Source organism: Mustelus asterias, chromosome 30, assembly GCF_964213995.1.
Source record: "Mustelus asterias chromosome 30, sMusAst1.hap1.1, whole genome shotgun sequence".
Lineage (NCBI taxonomy): Eukaryota > Metazoa > Chordata > Chondrichthyes > Carcharhiniformes > Triakidae > Mustelus > Mustelus asterias.
The window spans coordinates 12,951,612-12,972,979 of NC_135830.1; the positions used below are offsets into that span (position 1 = coordinate 12,951,612).

The following is a 21,368-nucleotide window of genomic DNA, read 5'->3' on the forward strand; positions in this document are numbered from 1 at the left end:
AATGAATAGTGATGCCTTGAGGCGTGTAACAGAGAAGGAGGTGCTGGATGTCTGAAAGTGCATCAAGCTAGATACACCCCAGCGATCTGATGAAGTGTATTACATGACGTTGTAGGAGGCTAAGGAGGAAATTGACTGTCCCCTAGCAGAGATATTTGAATAACGGACAGCCACAGATATGGTGCTTGAAGATTGGAGGATGGCAAATGTTGTGCATTTGTTTAAAATGGGCTGCAAGGCAAAGCCTGGGAACCACAGGCTGGTGAGCCTCATATCTATGGTCGGTTAGTTGTTCGAAGGCATTCTGAGAGACAGGATCTACAGGCATTTAGAGAGGCAAGGACTGATTAGGGAGACTCAGCACGGCATTGTGAGTGGAAAAAACATTTCTCACAAATTTGATGGAGATATTTGAAGGGGTAACTAATAAGGTACATGAGGGAAGTGCAATTGATGTTGACTACATGGACTTTAGCAAGGCCTTTGACAAGGTATCACACGGTAGGTTGTTGCATAAGACTCATTCTCACGGTATCCAGAGTGAGGTAGCCAATTAGATAGAAAATTGGCCTGACGACAGAACATAGAGGGTGGTTGTAGACGGTTGTTTTCTCAAGCTGAAGGCCTGTGACCAGTGGTGTGTCTCACGGATCGGTGTTGGGTCCACTGTTACTTGTAATTTATATTAATGATTTGGTTGAGAATTTAGGAGGCATAGTTTATAAGGTTGCAGATGATAGGTGACATAGTGGGCAGAAAAGAAGGTTATCTTGGATTGCAACGGGATATTGATCAATTGTGCCAGTGGCCTGACGAATGGTAGATGGAGTTTACTTCAGATAAATGCGAGGTGATGCATTTTCGTAGATCGAACCAGGGCAGGACTTAATCAGTTAATGGTAGGGCGTTGGGGAGAGCTGCAGAGCAGAGAGATCTAGGGGTACATCTCACTGAACGTTGAGCCACAGGTGGACAGAGTGGTGAAGTGGGTATTCGGCACGCTCGGTTTCATTGGTTGGAACATTGAATGCAGGAGTTGAGACATCTTCTTGAAGTTGTACAAGACAAGTAAGGGCACACTTGGAATGCTGAGTACAGTTCCTGTCATCCTACGAAGAATGGATTTTTTAAAACTCGAAACAGTGCAGAAAAGATTTGCGAGGATGCTACCAGGACTTGATGGTTTGAGTTACAAGGAGGGGCTGGATATAAATGGACTTTTTTCTCTGGAGCGTAGGAGGTTTAGGGGTGATCTTCTCGAGGTCTATAAAATAATGAAGGGCACAGATCAGCTCGATAGTCAATATAATTGTTCAAAGGTAGCCGAGTCTAAAACTAAAGGGCATAGTTTTAAAGTGAGAGGGGAGAGATACAAAGAGGTCCAGAGGGGCATTTATTTCGCACAGAGGATGGTGAGTGTCTGGAAGAAGCTGCCAGAGGTAGGAGTAGAGGAGGGTACAATTTTGTCAGTTACATAGATAAGATGGCTATTGGGGGATATGGGCCAAACGTGGGCAATTGGGACTAGCTTATTGTTAAAAAAGGACGGCATGGACATGTTGGGCCGAAGAGCCTGTTTCCATGTTGTAATGCTCTATAATACTATGACTCTATGATTGTTAAATATGGTATGAAATGCCCCAGCAAAATAATCAGTTGAAGGGGAAATAAAGATGGTCAACAAATGCTGGCCTTGAGAATGAAATATATATATTGCATTAGCAATATTTTATGAAATGATTTACTCTCATTTTGTTTCATTTCATGTCAAACAGGGTGATGTACCCTGGTGTCTTATTATTTAAGACTTCAGTCCTTTAACTACTCAAACAGGTAAGATTCAGTCAGAGAAAACTGATCTCCTGTGAACCAAAAACAACATACTGCAGTTGCTGCAACTCCCACCTCATAACAGAAAATGTTCGAAATACTCAACTGGTCAATCAGCGACTATGGAGAGGGAAACGGAATGATTGTTTCAGGTCGCTGACCTTTTCTCCAAACTGGAAGAATTTAGTGATTTAATCATTTACGAACAAATACAAAGTCAATGAAAATAGAGAGGGAGAGGAGGAAAGAATAAACGTTCCTGTGATAGAATGTAAGGCTGGAGTGATTGAATGTCAATGGGGATGATTAATGTTTACACTGACGCAATCTCCCAGATCTGCATTCTTATCTCAGGCTAAATGAGAAGAAAACTTCTCGCTGGATTAAGCACGAAACTCCTCGCCTTCCAGTGAAGAGGAGGCAGTTTTCAGTCATAAAACATTAACTTTGAGCTTAAAAAAAGCGGGATGGAGAAGGACTCAGTTTGAGCGGTGACACCTCCAGAGGATTGGAAGCATTGGAGTTCACCCAGGAATGGGGCAAAGTTTAAAAACAGCTGCGCCCAACGTGGGGCTCGAACCCACGACGCTGAGATCAAAAGTCTCATGCGCTCCCGACTGAGCTAGCCAAGTACGTTGAAGAGTTAGCATTCCAAATCCCCAAATCTATGGAGACAAATGTGTGTTTTTTTCCCCATCAGGTGTCTCAGCTTGTTCTAATTACAAACTTTACAATGAATCAAAAAATGGAGTTTAATTTAGATAAATGCGAGGTGATGCATTTTGGTAGATTGAACCAGGGCAGGACTTATTCAGTTAAGGCTAGGGCGTTGGGGAGAGTTACAGAACAAAGGGATCTAGGGGTACATATTCATAGCTCCTTGAAAGTGGAGTAACAGATAGAAAGAGTGGTGAAGAAGGTATTCAACATGCTTGGTTTCATTGGTCAGAACATTGAATACAGGAGTTGGGACGTCTTGTTGAAGTTGTACAAGACATTGGTAAGGCTACACTTGAAATACTGTGTACGGCTCTGGTCAATCTATTATAGAAAGGATATTATTAAACTAGAAAGAGTGCAGAAGTGATTTACTAGGATGCTATCGAGACTTGATGGTTTGAGTTATAAGGCGAGGTTGGATAGACTGAGACTTTTTTCCCTGGAGGGTAGAAGGCCGAGGGGTGATCTTATCGAGGTCTATAAAATAATGAGGGGCATAGATCAGCTAGATAGTCAATATCTTTTCCCACAGTCTTAAACTAGAGGGCATAGGTTTAAGGTGAGAGGGGAGAGATACAAAAGTGTCCAGGGGGGCATTTGTTTCACAACGAGGATGGTGAGTTTCTGGAACAAGCTGCCAGATGTAGTAGTACAGGCGGGTACAATTTTGTCTTTTAAAAAGCATTTGGATAGTTACTTGGGTAAGATGGGTATCGAGGGATATGCGCCAAAAATGGGCAATTGGGACTAAATTAGGGGTTTAAAAACAAAGGGCGGCATGGACAAGTTGGGCCGAACGGCCTGTTTCCATGCTGTAAATCTCTATGACTCTATGAGTCTGTAATTGACCTAGACATTCCCGAAGGTTACAATGCATTCCTCTCAATAATCATTAACATCATTGTCATCTTTCACATCTTAGATTCATATCCTTCCAAACATTGCAAACCGTCTTACATCTTTCACCTTAATATTCTTGTTCAAGTACTCCAGCCAGCAGGTGAAGCCATACAGCATGTACACTGTCAAACTGCGTCCCAATTTCAGACTTGTCATTGTGATTACCTCTCATTCTAAACTACAGAGAGAACATAGTCATCCAACTGGTTCTCTCCTCCCAGGAGACCGGTCTCACAATAGAAATCAACTCAGAGGACATTGATTACACGCAGACAGTGAGAGAATAGAAGGAACAAAGAGGAAACAGTGATCAATGCACAGACAGAGACTGAACGAAGCTGATACAGGTATAGAGCGACAACGAGAGACAGAGCAGACATCAACAACCCATCAGTAATACTATAGAATTCCTGCAATGCAGAAGGACGCCATTCGGCCAATCGAGTCTGCATCGACCAAATCCCACACAGGCACTATCTATATAACCCCATGTATTTACACGAGCAAGACTCTAAGGGGCAATTTACCGTGGCCAATGCACCTAACCAGCAAATCTTTTCATTGTGGAAGGGAACTGGATCAGCCAGAAATAACACAAGCAAACATGGGGAGAACTTACAAACTTGAAACAGACATTTACCCTTGCGGGGAATCGAATGCGTGTCTCTGGTTTCTGAAACAGCAATGTTAACCACTCTGCCATCGTGACACCCCAATACATATCACTTACCTGGTGAAGGCGCAGCGCTCTGAAAACTTGTTGGCTTTATCCTGATGTTCTGAGACTTACTGTGCCCACACCAATTCAACGCCAGCATCTCCACATCATGACTATACACACAGCAGCTTTTTGAACCCACAAGCATGGGTTCCTCTGAATTGACGAATAGGTGTAAACTGAATATCCACAAGCGTCTTTTGAAGATGTTTTGATTTATGTTTGAGCATATTATGTTGATAGAACCCCTTGCAGCGTGTCCTCAGGTTCTCAAACCAAACCTCATGTAACGCAATCCTGCCGTGTGCACGGAAAACAAACTAATAAACCCACAGCACCTAAATGAAGAATTGGGATTTGATCCCGAGACCTCCTGCAACTTTATGGATCTTAATACTCAAAGGGAGAATTATACCCCAAGACCTACGAGCCACCGAGTGGAACGCCGGTTCGGCATTGCATTCTCATTGCCATCCAAAACTGATCAGGCATCTGCAGTGCAAGGTGAAAGGGCTGAAAAAACGCAGGAAATCAGGCTGTGTGTGCACAGGGAAACAAAGATCAACTCTCATCTCCATAACGTTTAATTTAAACTGGAAATGGTTAGAAATATAGGAAGTTTTAAAAAAGTGATAACGATGAGGGAGGAAACATAACAACAGCTGATGAGGTGAAGGTCAGGAGAGATTAAATGGGTGAAACAAAAAATCACAAAGTGATTACGCCACAGATTGAGGCCAGTCCGAAGTCCTTCACAGGACTCACATGTGCTGTGGATAAGGGGGGACCTATCGATGCGTTGTACATAGATTGCACACCTTTGAAGATTGCAAATTACACTTAAGACCAGAGGAAATAAGATCAGAAGTAGGAAAATTCAACTCTTCGAGCCTGCTTCGGCATTCAATCGGTTCATGGCTGATCTCTCCCTGGTCTCAAATCCACGTCCCCACCTGTTCTCTTTCTTGAAATCATTTAATGATCCGGACTCCACCATGCTATGGGGCAGCAAGTTCCACAAATCCACGACCGTCAGCGATAAGGAGTTCCTCAACAACTCAGCAATACATCTACCGCCTCTCAACCTATACATGTGACAAAATCTGACAAAATGTCATCTGGACTCGAAACTTTGGTTCTATCGTTTCCCCACAGATGTGTCAGACCAGCTGAGATTTTCCAGCTTTTTCTGTTCTTTTTGCTCAGATTCCAGCATCCGAAGTATTTTTCTTTTATACACAAGCGACTTCTTGTCCTCGATTGCCCAATAAGCAGAAACATTTGGTCGACGTTTATTCTATCAATCCCGTTTAGGATTTTATATACCTCGATCTTGTACTCCTGATCGTCCCACAAAATCAGCATCTTGTGGGACGATTTGACTCACTGTCCATTTCATGTCCCAGGGAACTCAATTGGTGTTCTCATTGCCCGAAGGAAGCATTGATGTTCCATCCAAACGGGACACTCTGACGGAGGATCTTGTCTCTTTTGAAAACGATCCCGGATGAAAATAATAAGCGAAGGGGTATAGTTCGAAAAACTGAGTTCACCAGTTAACCTGGTAGTCCAGTGGTTTGTGTTCAGCACTCCCCCAGTGATATTTGGTTTCAACCCTCGCTCAGGAAGACAAGATTCATTGCTCTCAGCAAACGATTAAAAATAAGGTGATTTATTCTTCGATCGAAAGCAGATCGACTAGAGTCAGCCGAGTGAGAATTGTAAATTTACATCAGAGCTGGAAATGTCACATGTGCAACAGTTCAAAAACAAACACAGAAAGAGAAGGACAGTGGTGATCTGCAAAGCGCGAACAATACAGATGGTGATGCAAGGAAAAATCTGGATTATAATTGGTCAGGTTTTACCGATTACACTGTCAGCGAAATATGAAACTTTTCCCTCACTTTGCAATGAAAAGCATTTGGAAAGGTTTCTGTCCAGTTTCGACCCGTCGGAAGCGAGTGTTAACTGCAGTGGAATGTTTGCTGTGTGTTGTCATTGGCTGAACACATCACTGGTGTTGAACCAGAAGGTGCCATTTTGTAGGAGAAACTTGTTTGTGGTGAAAGTGGCCTGGCATGAAAATAAAAACAACAAAAGCAGCGTGGATAAAGCAAATTCCAAAACACGTAGTAAGTGGGATAGCTTGATCTTGGTTTCAGATAAAGCTCGGCACAACATCGTGGGCCGAAGGGTCTGTTCTGTGCTGTACTGTTCTATGTTCTATGTAAGCTGCTGCTCTGGGGATTAGAGATTGACACTTTCACTGATGGTTTGACCGCAGGTCAGTAAATGAAGATTTATTGCTCGCATCCAAACCGTGAAAACAGATGTCAGTTATTGCCTGGTGGAACATATCAAACATAACCTCTCTACGTGCCCCGAAGTGAAGACCCTGAGCAAAATTCAACAGGAAGTTTTCTTGTCATTTCTGTCAGGAGTTTGGGAAGCAGACGAGGTTACGGACAGTTAAATCGTGCTGGCCCTTTATTGCAGCTCATTGTGTTTCTGACTGGAGATGATTTATGTTGGTGGAACAGTTCGGATGAGTTGACTCAGTGAAGGTGCAGAGTTCATGACTGTGTTTCCCAACTCCATTGCTTCCAATATATTTCAGTAAGAATATCAGTAAATTGCATAATTAGCATGCATGTCACTGTGGTAGCGTGGCCGAGCGATCTAAGGTGCTTGATTGAAGCTTCATTATCTGCGGCGCTGTGATTTCGAGTCCGAGTCCCACCACGGCCAAACTCGATTTAAGCTTTGGTCCTTTCAGCTGAATTCTAACAGCTCAGATATGTTTCCTCCCTGCTGGATTTCACTTGTTTTAAACTTCCTCCATGTCTAACCATTCCCAGCGTTAATGAAAAGTTATGGAGGTGAAAGATGAGCTTTGTTTCCCTGTGCACACTCTGTATTACTTCCTGAGATTTTTCCAGTTCAGTGCAGATGTTTGAACGCTTTGGATGGCAATGAAAATATATGTGATTGACTTGCATCTTTCACGATTGCCTGTTCGTCTTAAGCTATGATTCCTGCTTTAAATGCTAAAATCTGCAAGCTTACGTGAGGCTACTGTTCAAATCCTTTGCAGGCCCTCATTTAGCTGTTGTTTCGCATTGGACAAGACAAAGATTTTGGTAGTTTATTTCCGGTGCACATGGCAGGATTGGTTTACATGGGGTATGATTTGAGAACCTGAGCAAACACGACAGGGATTCTGTCAGCACAACACACTCACAAAGAATCAAGACATTTTCAAAAGGTGACTATGCTTTCGGACATTCACTTACTTATTATTCACCAATTCAGAGGACTGCATTCTTCTGGTTTCAGACAGCTGTTGTGTGTATATTGGGTTGTGGGTGTCTGCCTCACTCTCTGTCCCTCTCTGTCTCTTTTCGTTGCTGTATACCTATCTCAGACTCTTTCACTCTCTGTCTCTCTCTGTCAGTGCATCGATCACCGTTCCCTCTTTTGATCAATGGTCCTTCTATTCTCTCGCTGTCTGTGTTCAATCAAGATTCATTGGATTGATTCATGTGATGATGAGGTTGCCCTGGGAGGAGACATTCAGTGGGACGAGTCTGTTTTCTCTGCAGATTAGAATAAAGAGAGGTATTCGGATTAAGAAGTCTGAAAAAGGCGAGACAGTTTGACTTCGGACACACTGAGACTCTGTTTCGCCACCTGGTTGAAGTATTTAGATCAAAAATATTAAGGTAAAAGATGTAAGAGGAATTTGCAATGTTTGGAAGGAGGCGCAGCTAAGAAGTGGAAGATGTGGATGAAGTTATTGATGATTGAGAGGAATGCATTCTAACCTCAAGGATGCTGTAGGTTGATTAATTGTAAATTTTGTAATCAGAGCAAGTAGAGACACCAGATGGAAAAGTCATATTTGTCTCCACGCATTTTAGGATTTGGAGTACCAGTTCCTGTATGTGCCCGGCTAGCTCAGTCGGTAGAGCATGAAACTCTTAATACTAGGGCCGTGGGTCCAATCCCCACGTTGGCCGCAATTATTTTTAAACTTTGCCGCATTCCTGGGTAAACTCCAGCTCTTCATTCCTCCGGCAGTGTCACCGCTCAAACTGAATCTTTCTCCATCCCGCTTTGTTAAACTCACAGGTGTTGCTTTCTGAATTAAAGTTGTCTCTGCTTCCCAGGAATTCGAAGATTTTTGTGCATAATTTGGCGAGAAGTCCTCTTCTCATTTTGTGCGAAATTTGTTCCCAGGTTTGGGAGTTTGCGTCAGTGGAAACAATAATCATCCCCATTGTCAGTCAATCACTCCATCCTTAAATCCTATCACAACATCCTTTGACCTTTCCTCCTCTCACTCTATTTTCCTTGACTCTGTATTTGCTCGTAAATCATTAAATCTCGAATGTATTTCAGTTTGGATAAAAGGTCAGCGACCCGAAACATTCACTCTATTTCCCTCTCCATTGACGCTGGTTGACCTGCTGGGCGTTTCCAACATTTTCTGTTTTGATGTGGGATTGCAGTAACTGCGGTATCTTTTTTTTTCTCTGGATCAATGTGGATCAGTTTTCTTCGACTGAATCTTACATATTGAAAACATTAAAGGTCTGAGGTTTTAAAACATAAAATACAAGGATGTGTCACCACGTTTGACAAGAAATGGAAGAAAATGAGGATTAATCATTTGAAAAGATGTTCCAAATTCAATATATATTTTGCAGGGGGTCCACATACGGGTGCCATTCACTCATTCACCTGTCCCAATTTAAACAAGAGGTGGGACGGTGAAGTCCAGATTGCTAAGTGTAACACCATGGAACCGACAGCACTCTGACCGAAGATACTAGGCCACCCGCACATTCACACAGAAACACACACATACGCAACTAGTTACACCGGGGCATCGGGAGGAAGACACGTGGGTCACAGTTAGGAGGAGTAAAGGTCAGAAGGGTAACGTACCAGAGGGTACTCCAGTGGCTGTCTCTCATAATAGGAAGGGCTCGGCGACAGGTGTGAGAGGGGAGGGGAGTGAGCAATTAGTGGAGGGGTCACCTGTGGTTGTCCCCCTCCAAAACAAGTATATTGTTTTGGATAGTGTGGAGGAGGATGACTCTCCAGGGGTAAGCCACAGTGATCAGGTCACTGGCACAGAGTCAGGCTCTGTGGCCCGGAAAGGAAAGAGAGCGGTTAGGAGAGCAATACTGGTGGAGGATGCGTCGGTTAGAGGCACGGACAGGCGATTCTGTGGGTGCGAACGGGACTCCAGGATGGTAGTCTGCCTACCTGGTGCTGGGGTAATGGATGTCTCCAAGCGGATAGGAGGCATCTTAAAAGGGGAAGATAAAGAAACGGATGTCATTGTACACATTGGTGCATATGACGTAGATAGGAAGAGCAGGGGGATCCCACGAGAGCAATTCAGGGAGTTGGGAAATAGACTAAAAAGTAGGGCCTCCAGGGTGACAATCTCTGGGCTGTTCCCAATGCCTCGTGCCAGTGAGGCTAAGAATAGGGAGTTAGTACAATTGAATGTTTGGCTAAAGGACTGGTCCCGGAGGGAGGGCTTCATTTTCCGAGATCAATGGGAAGTATTCAGGAGAGGATGGCACCTGTACAAGAAGGACGGGTCACAACTAAGTTGGAAGGGCACGAATATCCTGGCTGGGAGTTTTGCTAGTGCAGTTCGGCGGGGTTTAAACTAGTATGGCAGGGGAGTGGGGATCAAAATATTAGGTCTACAAGTGTAGAGGCTGGGGACGAGCTTGGGGCTGGGACAAGGCTGGCAAAGAAGAAGAGCACTCTGGGGGAGGATGACCTCACTGGGCCTGGAGGTCTGGAGTGCTTATACTTCAATGCAAGGAGCGTAGCAGGTAAGACAGACGAACTTAGGGCCTTAATGCTCACGAGGAATTTGGATGTGGTTGCTGTGACAGATAGTTGGTTGAAAGAGGGACAGGACTGGCAGCTGAATATTCCGGGATACAAGTGTTTTAGGCGAGACAGAGGAGGGGCCAAAAGAGGTGGGGGAGTAGCAGTATTAGTTGGAGAGCATATTACAGCGGTGCAGAGGGAGGACAATTCAGAGGGGTCGTGTAACGAGTCACTCTGGGTGGAGCTTAGAAACAGGAAGGGCGTAGTCACTATGTTGGGGGTATACTACAGGCCCCCCAACAGCCCAAGGGAAGTGGAAGAACGGATATGTCAGGAGATACTGGATAGGTGCAGGAAAAATAGGGTTGTAGTAGTGGGAGACTTCAATTTCCCTGGTATAGACTGGAAATCGCTGAGAGCTGGGACTCTGAATGGGGAGTAATTTGTAAAATGCGTACAGGAGGGTTCTTTGGAACAATATGTAGATATCCCGACTAGAGAGGGGGCTATACTGGACCTAGTACTGGGGAATGAGCCCGGTCAGGTCTTCAAAGTTTCGGTAGGGGAACATGTGGCAAATAGTGACCACAATTCGGTCAGCTTTAGGATAGTGATAGAAAAAGGATGAGTGGTGTCCCAAGGGTAAGGTGTTGGATTGGGGGAAGACTAACCTTAGTGGGATTAGGCAGAAATTGGCAGCTCTTGATTGGGAGAGGCTGTTTGAGGGTAAATCCACATCTGGCATGTGGGAGTCTTTTAAGGAACAGTTGTTAGGGCTACAGAACAGGCATGTGCCTGTAAAAAAGGATAGGAAGTGTAGGATTCGAGAACCGTGGATACCCAAGGAAATTGAGGGACTGGTCAAAAAGAAAATAGAGGCATATGTTAGGTGCAGGCAGCTAAAAACGGAGGGAGCTCTGGAGGAGTACAAAGAAAGTAGGAAAGAACTCAAACGGGCAAGTGGAAGGGCAAAAAGGGGTCACGAAATGTCCTTGGCAGACAGAATTAAGGAGAATCCCAAGGCATTTTATTCATACGTTAGGAACAAAAGGGTTGTCAGGGAAAACATCGGACCTCACAGGGACAAAAGTGGGGAATTATGCTTGGAGCCCAAAGAGGTAGGGGAGATCCTAAATGAATACTTTGCGTCGGTATTCACAAAGGAGAGGGATGTGTTGACTGGGAGTGTCTCGGAGCGGAGTGTTGAACGATTGGAGAAAATCTCCATTACAAGGGAGGAAGTGTTAGGTTTGTTAGAGAATATAAAGACTGACAAATCCCCAGGGCCTGATGGAATCTATCCAAGGCTGCTCAGGGAGACGAGAGGTGAAATCGCTGGGCCTCTGACGCAAATCTTTGTCTCGTCACTGGACGCAGGTGAAGTCCCAGAGGATTGGAGGATAGCTAATGTGGTCCCGTTATTTAAGAGGGGTACGAAGGATAACCCGGGTAATTATAGGCCGGTGAGCTTGACGTCCGTGGTGGGGACGTTGTTGGAGAAGATTCTTAGAGACAGGATGTATGCGCATTTAGAAAGGAATAAACTCATTCACGATAGTCAGCATGGTTTTGTGAGAGGGACTAACCTGGTGGAGTTTTTTGAAGAAGTGACCAGAATGGTTGACGAGGGAAGGGCCGTGGATGTCGTCTATATGGACTTTAGTAAAGCGTTTGACAAAGTCCCTCATGGTAGGCTGGTGAAAAAGGTTGGATCTCATGGGATAAAGGGGGAGGTGGCTAGATGGGTGGAGAACTGGCTTGGTCATAGAAGACAGAGGGTGGTAGTGGAAGGGTCTTTTTCCGGCTGGAGGCCTGTGACTAGTGGTGTTCCGCAGGGCTCTGTATTGGGACCTCTGCTGTTTGTGATTTATATAAACGATCTGGAAGAAGGTGTAACTGGGGTGATCAGTAAGTTTGCGGACGACACAAAATTGGCGGGACTTGCAGATAGTGAGGAGCATTGTCAGAAGCTACAGAAGGATATCGATAGGCTGGAAATTTGGGCAAAAAAATGGCAGATGGAGTTCAATCCTGATCAATGCGAAGTGATGTATTTTAGTAGAAATAATGTAGGGAGGAGCTATACGATAAATGGCAGAACCATAAAGGGTGTAGATACGCAGAGGGACCTGGGTGTGCAAGTCCACAGATCCTTGAAGGTGACGTCACAGGTGGAGAAGGTGGTGAAGAAGGCATATGGCATGCTTGCCTTTATAGGACGGGGCATAGTGTATAAAAGTTGGGGTCTGATGTTGCAGATGTATAGAACGTTGGTTCGGTCGCATTTAGAATACTGCGTCCAGTTCTGGTCGCCACACTACCAGAAGGATATGGAGGCTTTGGAGAGAGTACAGAGGAGGTTTACCAGGATGTTGCCTGGTATGGCGGGCTTAGTTATGAGGAGAGATTGCGTAAATTGGGGTTGTTCTCACTGGAAAGACGGAGGATCAGGGGAGACTTAATAGAGGTGTATAAAATTATGAAAGGCATAGATAGGGTGAACGGTGGGAAGCTTTTCCCCAGGTCGGTGGTGACGTTCACGAGGGGTCATAGGTTCAAGGTGAAGGGGGGGAAGTTTAACACAGATATCAGAAGGACATATTTTACACAGAGGGTGGTGGGGGCCTGGAATGCGCTGCCAGGCAAGGTGGTGGAGGCGGACACACTGGGAACTTTAAGACTTATCTAGACAGCCATATGAACGGAGTGGGAATGGAGGGATACAAAAGAATTGTCTAGTTTGGACCAGGGAGCGGCGCGGGCTTGGAGGGCCGAAGGGCTTGTTCCTGTGCTGTATTGTTCTTTGTATTTTGTTCTTTGCATGCGCGTGCGCGCACACACACACGCACACACACACACAGTCCTCAATAATTACCAGTCTCCAATCGAATACTTATTCTGACACACCAACTGCCAATGTCTTTCAAAAGAGGAGTTAAAGAGTCGTGAAAAGATTTTTTTAAAAGCATTGATGTTGCAAGCATCTGTCGCCAGAGGCTCAGCAATGTGCATTGTGAGAAAAGTTTGAACTGGCTGACAAATTGCCCTCTGGATACCTAATTTGTGAGAAATTTAAACAAAATGTCTGTCAACAAATCAATGCTCAGCAATGGCAAAGAAGAGCAAGGATCCGCCCAAATTTTAACTCGGTTCGCTGGTTGAGAGTGCTGACCATTAGACCAGAAAATCTACAACGTCGCAAGCAGCTGCAAATCGTCGCTCAAAGCATTTGACCCACTTGATGTTGCTGCCACATTGAATGAAAGAGGTCACATGCTTTGAGCGACCATTTGCATATTGCGCCCGTGTTCCTGGTTCTGTGGTGTGATGGTGAGCACTCTGGATTCCGAATGCAGTTCAGATCTCGGTGAAACATTCCTTTTCCATTTCAAGGCGATGATTGGTTTGCTGAAGGGCATTTTATGTAAAATAGTCAGAAACTGGAATTTTATACACTGAGGAAATTTCAGCAAATTCCACCGCAATCAAATTGTAGACGATGCAGCGAATGATTCTCCTGGCGCACTTGCATCAGCCCCAGAGGACTATTGCTCATGGATACAAAGTGCTGAGGCAAAATCATAGAATCCCTGCAGTAAAGAAGGAAGCCATTCGGCGCATTGAGCCTTCACCGACAACAATCGCGTCCAGGCCCTATCCCCCTCACCTCAGAAACTTACCCTGGTAGTCCCTCTGAGACGACGGGCAGTGTAGCATGACCAAGTAACGTGCCGCACATCTTTGGATTGTGCGCCGTGTGTTCATTTTCCTTCCACACAAGCAGACACGGGGAGAATGTGCACACCTCTCATATACAGTGATCCATTGCCAGAATGGAACCCTGGTCACTGGCACTCGAAGGCAGCATCGCTAAACACTGTGCCACCGTGCCAGAAAAGTCATAGAGGTCAGGGTTCCCCGACCGAAGAATGTTATCTCGGATTGCAATGGGAACTTGATCAATTGGGCCAGGGGGCTGACGAATGGCAGATGGAGTTTAATTTAGATAAATGCGAGGTGATGCATTTTGGTAGATTGAACCAGGCCAGGACTTGCTCAGTTTATGGCAGGGCGTTGGAGAGAGTTACTGAATGAAGAGATCTGGGGGTGTATGTTCATAGCTCTTTGAAAGTGGAGTCACAGGTGGACTGATTGGTGAAGAAGGCATCCAGCATACTTGATTTCATTGTTCAGAACATTGAAAACAGGAGTTGGGACGTTTTGTTGAAGATGTACAAGACATTGGTATGGCCACACTTCAAATACTATGTATAGTTTTGATCACACTATTATAGAAAAGATTATTAAACTAGAAAGAGTGACGAAAAGATTTACTAGGATGCTACGGGGACATGATGGTTTGAGTTATAAGTAGAGGCTGGATCGACTGGGACTTTTTTCTCTGGAGAGTCGAAGGCTGAGGGGGTGATGTTATCGAGGTCTATAAAATAATGAGGGGCATTGATCAGCTAGATAGTCAATATCTTTTCCCAAAGATAGGGGAGTCTAAAACTAGAGGGCATAGGTTTAAGGTGAGAGGGGAGGGATACAAAAGTATCCAAAGGGGCAATTTTGTGCACACAGAGGGTGGTGAGTGTCTGGAACAAGCTGCCAGAGGTAGTAGTAGAGATGGGTACAATTTTGTCTTTTAAAAAGCATTTAGACAGTTACTTGGGTAAGATGGGTAGTGAGGGACTATGGGCCAAATGAGGGCAATTGGGAGGAGATTCGATGCTTAAAAAAAAGAGCGGCATGGAGAAGCTGGGCTGAAGGGCCTGTTTCCATGCTTTAAACCTCTATGATTGACATAATCCACTGAGTTACTTGGCCCAATTTAAACATGAATTAGGGCAAAAGGAACAATGTTTCCACCGCGATCTGAACTTGAATTTTTGGGTTCAAAGCCCAGAGTACTCACTGTTGCACCATGGCACCAACGCCGGTTTACAACAGGAAGTCTTTCAGCCAGATCTGACACATGCATACTCTTGCTCAATAATTGCCAGGCTCCAGTCGAAGGGTTGTTGTTGTTTGGCACCAACTGCTCCTTTGTTTCGACAGAGCGTTAAAGAGCAGCGAAAAGTTGAAATCCATTGTTATGCAGTGCTTCGAAAGGTTGGTTATGGCACGAATCAATTCAGACTACCTGGACCACTCCACTTTGCCTACCGCCGCAACACATCCACAGCAGACGCCATTTCCCAGGCCCTGCACTCAGCCCTGGAACACCAAGATAACAAGGACACCTATGTCAGACTCATATTTATTGACTACAGCTCAGCCTTCAACACTATTATTTCCACGAATCACGTCTCCAAACTCCGTGGCCTGTGCCTCGGCACCTCCCTCTGCGACTGGATCCTGAACTTCCTAACTCACAGACCCCAATCAGTAAGGATAGGCAACAACACCTCCTCCACGATCGTCCTCAACACCAGTGCCCCACAAGGCTGTGTCCTCAGCCCACTTCCATACTCTTTATACAACAATGACTGTGTGGCCAAATTACCCTCCAAGTCGATTTTCAAGTTTGTTGACGACACCACCTAATCTCAAACAATGGCGAGACAGTGTACAGGAATGAGATAGAGAATCTGGTGAACTGGTGCGGCAACAAGATTTTCTGCCTCAAAATCAACCAAATGAAGCAGATTGTCATCGACTTCAGGAAGCGTAAAGGAGGACATGCCCCTGTCTACATCAATGGGGACGAAGTAGAAAGAGTCGAGAGATTCAAGACTTTCGGTGTCCAGACCACCAACAATCTGTTCTGGTCCCCCCTGCCGACACTGTAGTTAAGAAAGTCCACCAACGCCTCTACTTTCTCAGAAGACGAAGGAAATTTGGCATGTCAGCTACGACTCTCACCACCTTTTACAGATGCACCAGAATGCATTCCTTCTGGTTGTATCACCGCTTGGTATGGCTCCTGCTCTGCCCAAGGCGGCAAGGAACTACAAACTGTCATGAATGTAGCCCAATCCATCACGCAAACCAGCCTCCCATCCATTGACTCTGTCTACACTTCCCGCTGCCTCCGCAAAGCGGCGAAAATAATTATGGACCCCACGCACCCCGGACATTCTCTCTTCCAACTTCTTCCTTCGGTAAAAAGATACAAAATTCTGAGGTCAGGTACCAACCGACTCAAGAACAGCTTCTTCCCTGCTGCTGTCAGATTTTGAATGGACTTACCTTGCATTAAGTTAATCTTTCTCTACACTCTCGCTATGCCTGTAGCATTACATTCTGCGCTCTCTCCTTTCCTTCTCTGTGAACGGTATGGAGCTTTGTCTGTGTAGCGCGCAAGAAACAATACTTTTCACTGTATGTTGATACATGTGACAATAATAGATCAAATCAAAAAGAAACGCACTGATGTTGCATGCATCTGGCACCAGAGGCTCAGCAATGTATATTGTAATATTAGAAGAACTGGCTGACAAATTGTCCTCTCGATTCGTACTTGGTGGAAAATTTAAACGAAATGTCCTTCAGCAAATCAAACATCAGCTTTGCCAAGAAAAGCAAGGCCCCGCCGAGATTGGAGGTCGTATGGCTGGAGTCAGAGTCCAGAGTGCGCATCATTACTCCACGGAATCCAGAATGCGCCAAGCAGCTGCAATTGACCTGTGAAGTATGACTATTTCTGCTGATGTTTCTCGATAAGGCTTGCGAAGGCTTAGCAACGTGCCTGGTAATAGCAGTTGAACTGGCTGATAAATTGTACTCTCGATTCGTAATTTGTGCTAAAATTAAACGAATGGCCCTTCAGCAAACAATCATCTGCATTTGCATTTGCATTTGCAAATTAAAGCAGGGTTTTGCCGAGATTTGAACTCGGAACGCTTGATTTAAAGTCCAGGGTACTCACCATTACACCACGGAACCTAGCACACAGCAACAGCTGACAAATGGTCGTTCAAAACCTCTGTCAATTTGAACATCAGGGAGAAATATCAGTCCCATTGCTCAATCCCGTTAATTATCCACAGCAAATCATATTTATATTGCCCTTGCAGCTCACCACATTGAATGAGTAATGTTAGCATCGAACTGATATAAACTTTATTGTAGTAAAAATGCTGAACAAATTCAGCTGGTCACAGCTCTGCTTTCTTCAGACTGGAAGCGAGTGGGAACAGATGCTCAATTTCAAATCTTAACAGACAGGAAGGAGAGTATAACTGTGGATAATTGGCATTATGCACATTGTTGTAATCAGTATCTGGGAGAATGAGGAAGATGAGATCCTGTTGCTCTTGTGGTGAAGGTTCGGCGCTTTCAGGATCGCAGACTGGTTTCCACATACTAAGATCTAATGTTTTTGACAAACAAACCTGTAATACTTCCTGATCGAAAGCAGCTCTGTCAGAAAGAGTGACATGATGTGGAAATGTTGACGTTGGACTGGGGTGGGCACAATAATAAGTTTCACAGCACCAGATTAAAGTCCAACAGGTTTATTTGGGAAAAGAGCCTTCGGAGCGCTGCTCCTTCATCAGGTGTGTGGCTGAATTGAAGCAATGGAGTGAGATTTGTAGTTTTGCTTCCGAGTTGGAAATATCACATATGCAACAGATCAAGAACAAACACAAATAGTAAAGAGCAGTGATAAGCTGCAAAGCGCTCCTGATAGTAATGGTGTTACAAGGTAAAATCTGGGTGATAATGGGTCAGATTTAACCGTTTACACTGACAGGAATATCACGCATTTCGGGATATAGATCTCGGTCGAAATGACAAGAAAACTTCTGACACACTACTGACTAAGCTAGCCAGACTCCTACTGGAGCAATGCTCGCACCGTTTCTTAATATACACAAAACTCAATTCTGTTTCCATCTGGTGACTCAGCTTGTTCTAGAAGATTAACAAGTTTACAATTTACCAACATACAGAATCCCCAAAGTTACAATGCATTCCTCTCAATAATCGGTGACATCATTCCACTTCTTCTCTGCAGCTCCTTCCAAACATTACAAACTCCTCTTACAATTATCACTGTGATCTTTGCTCTTTAGCATTTCATGATTCAACTTTTGTGACGGTAAAAAAGATATTTATTTTCCGGGGGAGCTGAAGCACATTGACACACACATAGAAACCCACACATAGGCAAACACCCAGAGTGGCAGAGGCCTAAGGACACACTCAATCCCGACACTAACCTGGCTCAGCCTCCATTCCATTTTCCACTCCAAATTCCATGAATGTTTTAGTGAATTAACGAAAATGTGAAACCGTCCCAGTGTTTGGATGGATATGATTCCATTCGCTCTGTCGGCACACATGTAAAACCAGGAATAATGAGAAGCAGGATTGGAAATCCATCACTTTAACCACTTCGGAACGATGACTGGCGCTTTAATCCATGAAGGCAACCGTATGCCCAAATTCGCAATTATTTTACTATAATCAGTCGAGTGAGCATCAGGATGATTCATGGGAAATGTCTGAAATGGAGAGCACGAAGTTCAAAGATGTGTCTTGAGAGCGGCAGGATTTGAGATGTGTCAGATACTTTTAGTGTTCAATATCTGCCTTGTGTCTGCCGTGTGATTCTTTTTCAGAACTTATTGTTTACGTTACAGCTCTCACATTTCCAACCCTGGTACAAGTTCATCCAGCTGGACGATTAATCTTGCTTCACCCTTCACAGACGCTGTGAGCTGTGTTTCCATTTAATGAAGAATTATGAAAAGTTATTCACTCAGTGGCTGAAATCAAACCCGGGCCAACGTACTATCCTGACCATAAGACTTCCAGTGAAGCTGATACGATAGATGTGCAATAAGTTAATCATCATCGCTTTAGTCATTGCTTCATTTCAGGCCACTTTCGCTTGAGACACCTTCATACAATCATGGTATATTATTTTATGATTACAGTAAAAAAACGTCTCTTTCCTTGTGCTCAGATCCAATTGCCACACAAACGGAGCAAATTCAAAATGCTCTGCTTAGTTATCGATTGTTATAAACCCCAGGCTCTGCGGGTGAAAGCACTGATTCGGAACTGCTAGGCCACCCGGGCTCCACCATCACCAGCTCAATGTTGCCCTTGTCCACTATTCATTGAGTCAGTTAAGCCACCCTGTCTTGCTCTCAATTACAGACCATCCTTTTGTTCTCGTTACCGAATGATTCCCGCCTGAAACGGTGCAAGAACTCACAGTTAAATTAATATTTCGTGAGACACGAGAATAATTCTGAAATCTGAATAATTTAGAAATTTTTTAAAAATAGAAATGTTTCTGCTTGTTTTAGGACCGGAGATTTTTCGCGTGGGAGTCAAACGTGATAACCACTCCACTACAGAAGCACAACAGCTTCTGTAGGTGAAGCAGATCCAACTTACTGGAGGAGCAATCAAACTGGTTCCACCAGTCCGTCAGTTACTTACTTTACATTCTCTCTGCTGGTTTCTCGAATCAAAATGAATGGTGACACATTCTACTGCATTGAATTATAGTGATCACACGTTGACCAAAGGTGTTCTTAACGTTTAAAGTAAACTAAGTGAATAGCTGATAGTGGTGGGAATTTGACCCCACTCCTCCACAAATGTCGCCATCCTTAATTCTGTGCCTTCGACTTCCCATCAACGACACCATCAGAAGTGATTGCTATTAGAGCTGGTATTGACAGTGAACAGAATAAATGGAGTTGCGTTAGACCACATGGACCACTGAATCTCCTCCGCCACTTAAAATCAACCCCCAGCTCAACAACTGCCTCATTTCAGGAATCAATTCAATGAAGCTTGATTCCACCCAGATGGGGAGAGAATCGAAGGAACAAGAAACACAAGAGGGAAGTGGATAATTAGACTGAGAGAGGGACGGACGGAGGCAGATCTGCAGAGAGAAAGAGGGAAAATAGAGCCAAAATGGGGTAGACACTGAATGGAACAGGTACACTTCACTATTCCACATGATTTAAAAAAAAATAAGTTGTAGACATTAGAAACAACAACTACAATGGCCCTGAAAAATATTCTGGCAATGGTGCTGAAGAATTGAGTTTCATAAGTTGCGGCAACCGTACTTAAGCTGTTCTTAAGCTACAATACTGGCATCTAACCACGAACGCTACAATTTGCCCAAGCATGCCCGGTTTACAATGATCAGGAGAAACCCAACGCCGCCCATTACCACCAGTCTACTCTTGATCATCAGTAACGTGACGGAAGGGGTCATAAACAAGGGTATCAAGAGGCACTCGAATGCAAACTGGGGAAACATCGCCTAACCTCCTGATTCGGCACTTACTGCGTTCCGGACTTAACATTGAGTTCAACAACATCAGAGCATCTCCTCTCCTCCATCTTCACCCTTTTTCCATTTACTTTGTATGATGTCATGTCATCTTCTTTATTTTTTTTTGTTATTTTACATGTTCTTTAATGTATTTTTATTTTTATTAAGTTTCAATTTCTTGCATTGTTTGCTTAAAATCTCGCTTCCCACCTTGTTCCCTCTCTCCCTCCACCCTAAACGGACCATCTGTTACATCTCCTCGGTCCCCCTTCGTCCTGCCATTTAGACATTCCGATATCTCAATGGACAGCTATTAGCACCCTTCTCAGCGATGATCACCTCTATTTACCCTTAGAGTCATAGAGTCAGAGAGGTTTACAGCATGGAAACAGGCCCTTCGGCCCAACTTGTCCATGCCGCCTTTTTTTTTATAAAACCCATAAGCTAATCACAATTGCCCATATTTGGTCCATATTCCTCCATACCCATCGTACTCATGTAACTATCTAAATGCTTTTAAAATGTAAAATTGTACCCGCCTCTACTACTACTTTAAATGTTTACCTGGTACACCATCGTCACCCACCCCACTCCCATCTCCCTCACCTGGACAATATAAATCTCGTCCAAATTTCTTTTCCTTCAGCTCCGATGAAGGATTATCCAGACATTGAAACATTGGCCCTATTCTCTCTCCACGGGTGCCGTCAGACCTGTTGAGAATTTCAGGCATTTTCTGTTCTTGTTTCAGATTCCAGCATCCGCAGTAAATTTGCTTTTATCAAGAAGTACTTGTCAGACAGACTTGTCCATGACATACAAAAAAAATGCTGAAATTGAAACAAAGCGCCAAGTTTGCTTTAATGCGTTAGATTGAAATTGCTGCCGGCAGTTTCCCTGATGGCCTAGTGGTTAGTATTCGGCGCTTTTACCACTGCGGCCCAGATACGTGGGCTAAGCGGAGCGAGAATTAAGTCCTGATCGAAAACACGAGTGATGGTAGTGCCAGCTTCAACTGCAGGGAGAAAAATCCGTCCCATTCCATAATCCTGTCAATTACCCACAGCAGTTTAT

At 44.3% G+C, this 21,368-nt stretch overlaps 1 non-coding gene across 1 annotated transcript; it reads right to left on the minus strand.

Annotated features, from left to right (window-relative positions):
• Positions 1-2,389: 2,389 nt before the first annotated feature.
• Positions 2,390-2,462, minus strand: trnak-uuu (transfer RNA lysine (anticodon UUU)). The gene has a single exon. It is a non-coding gene; the product is annotated as a tRNA-Lys (tRNA).
• Between the last annotated feature and the right edge of the window lie 18,906 nt (positions 2,463-21,368).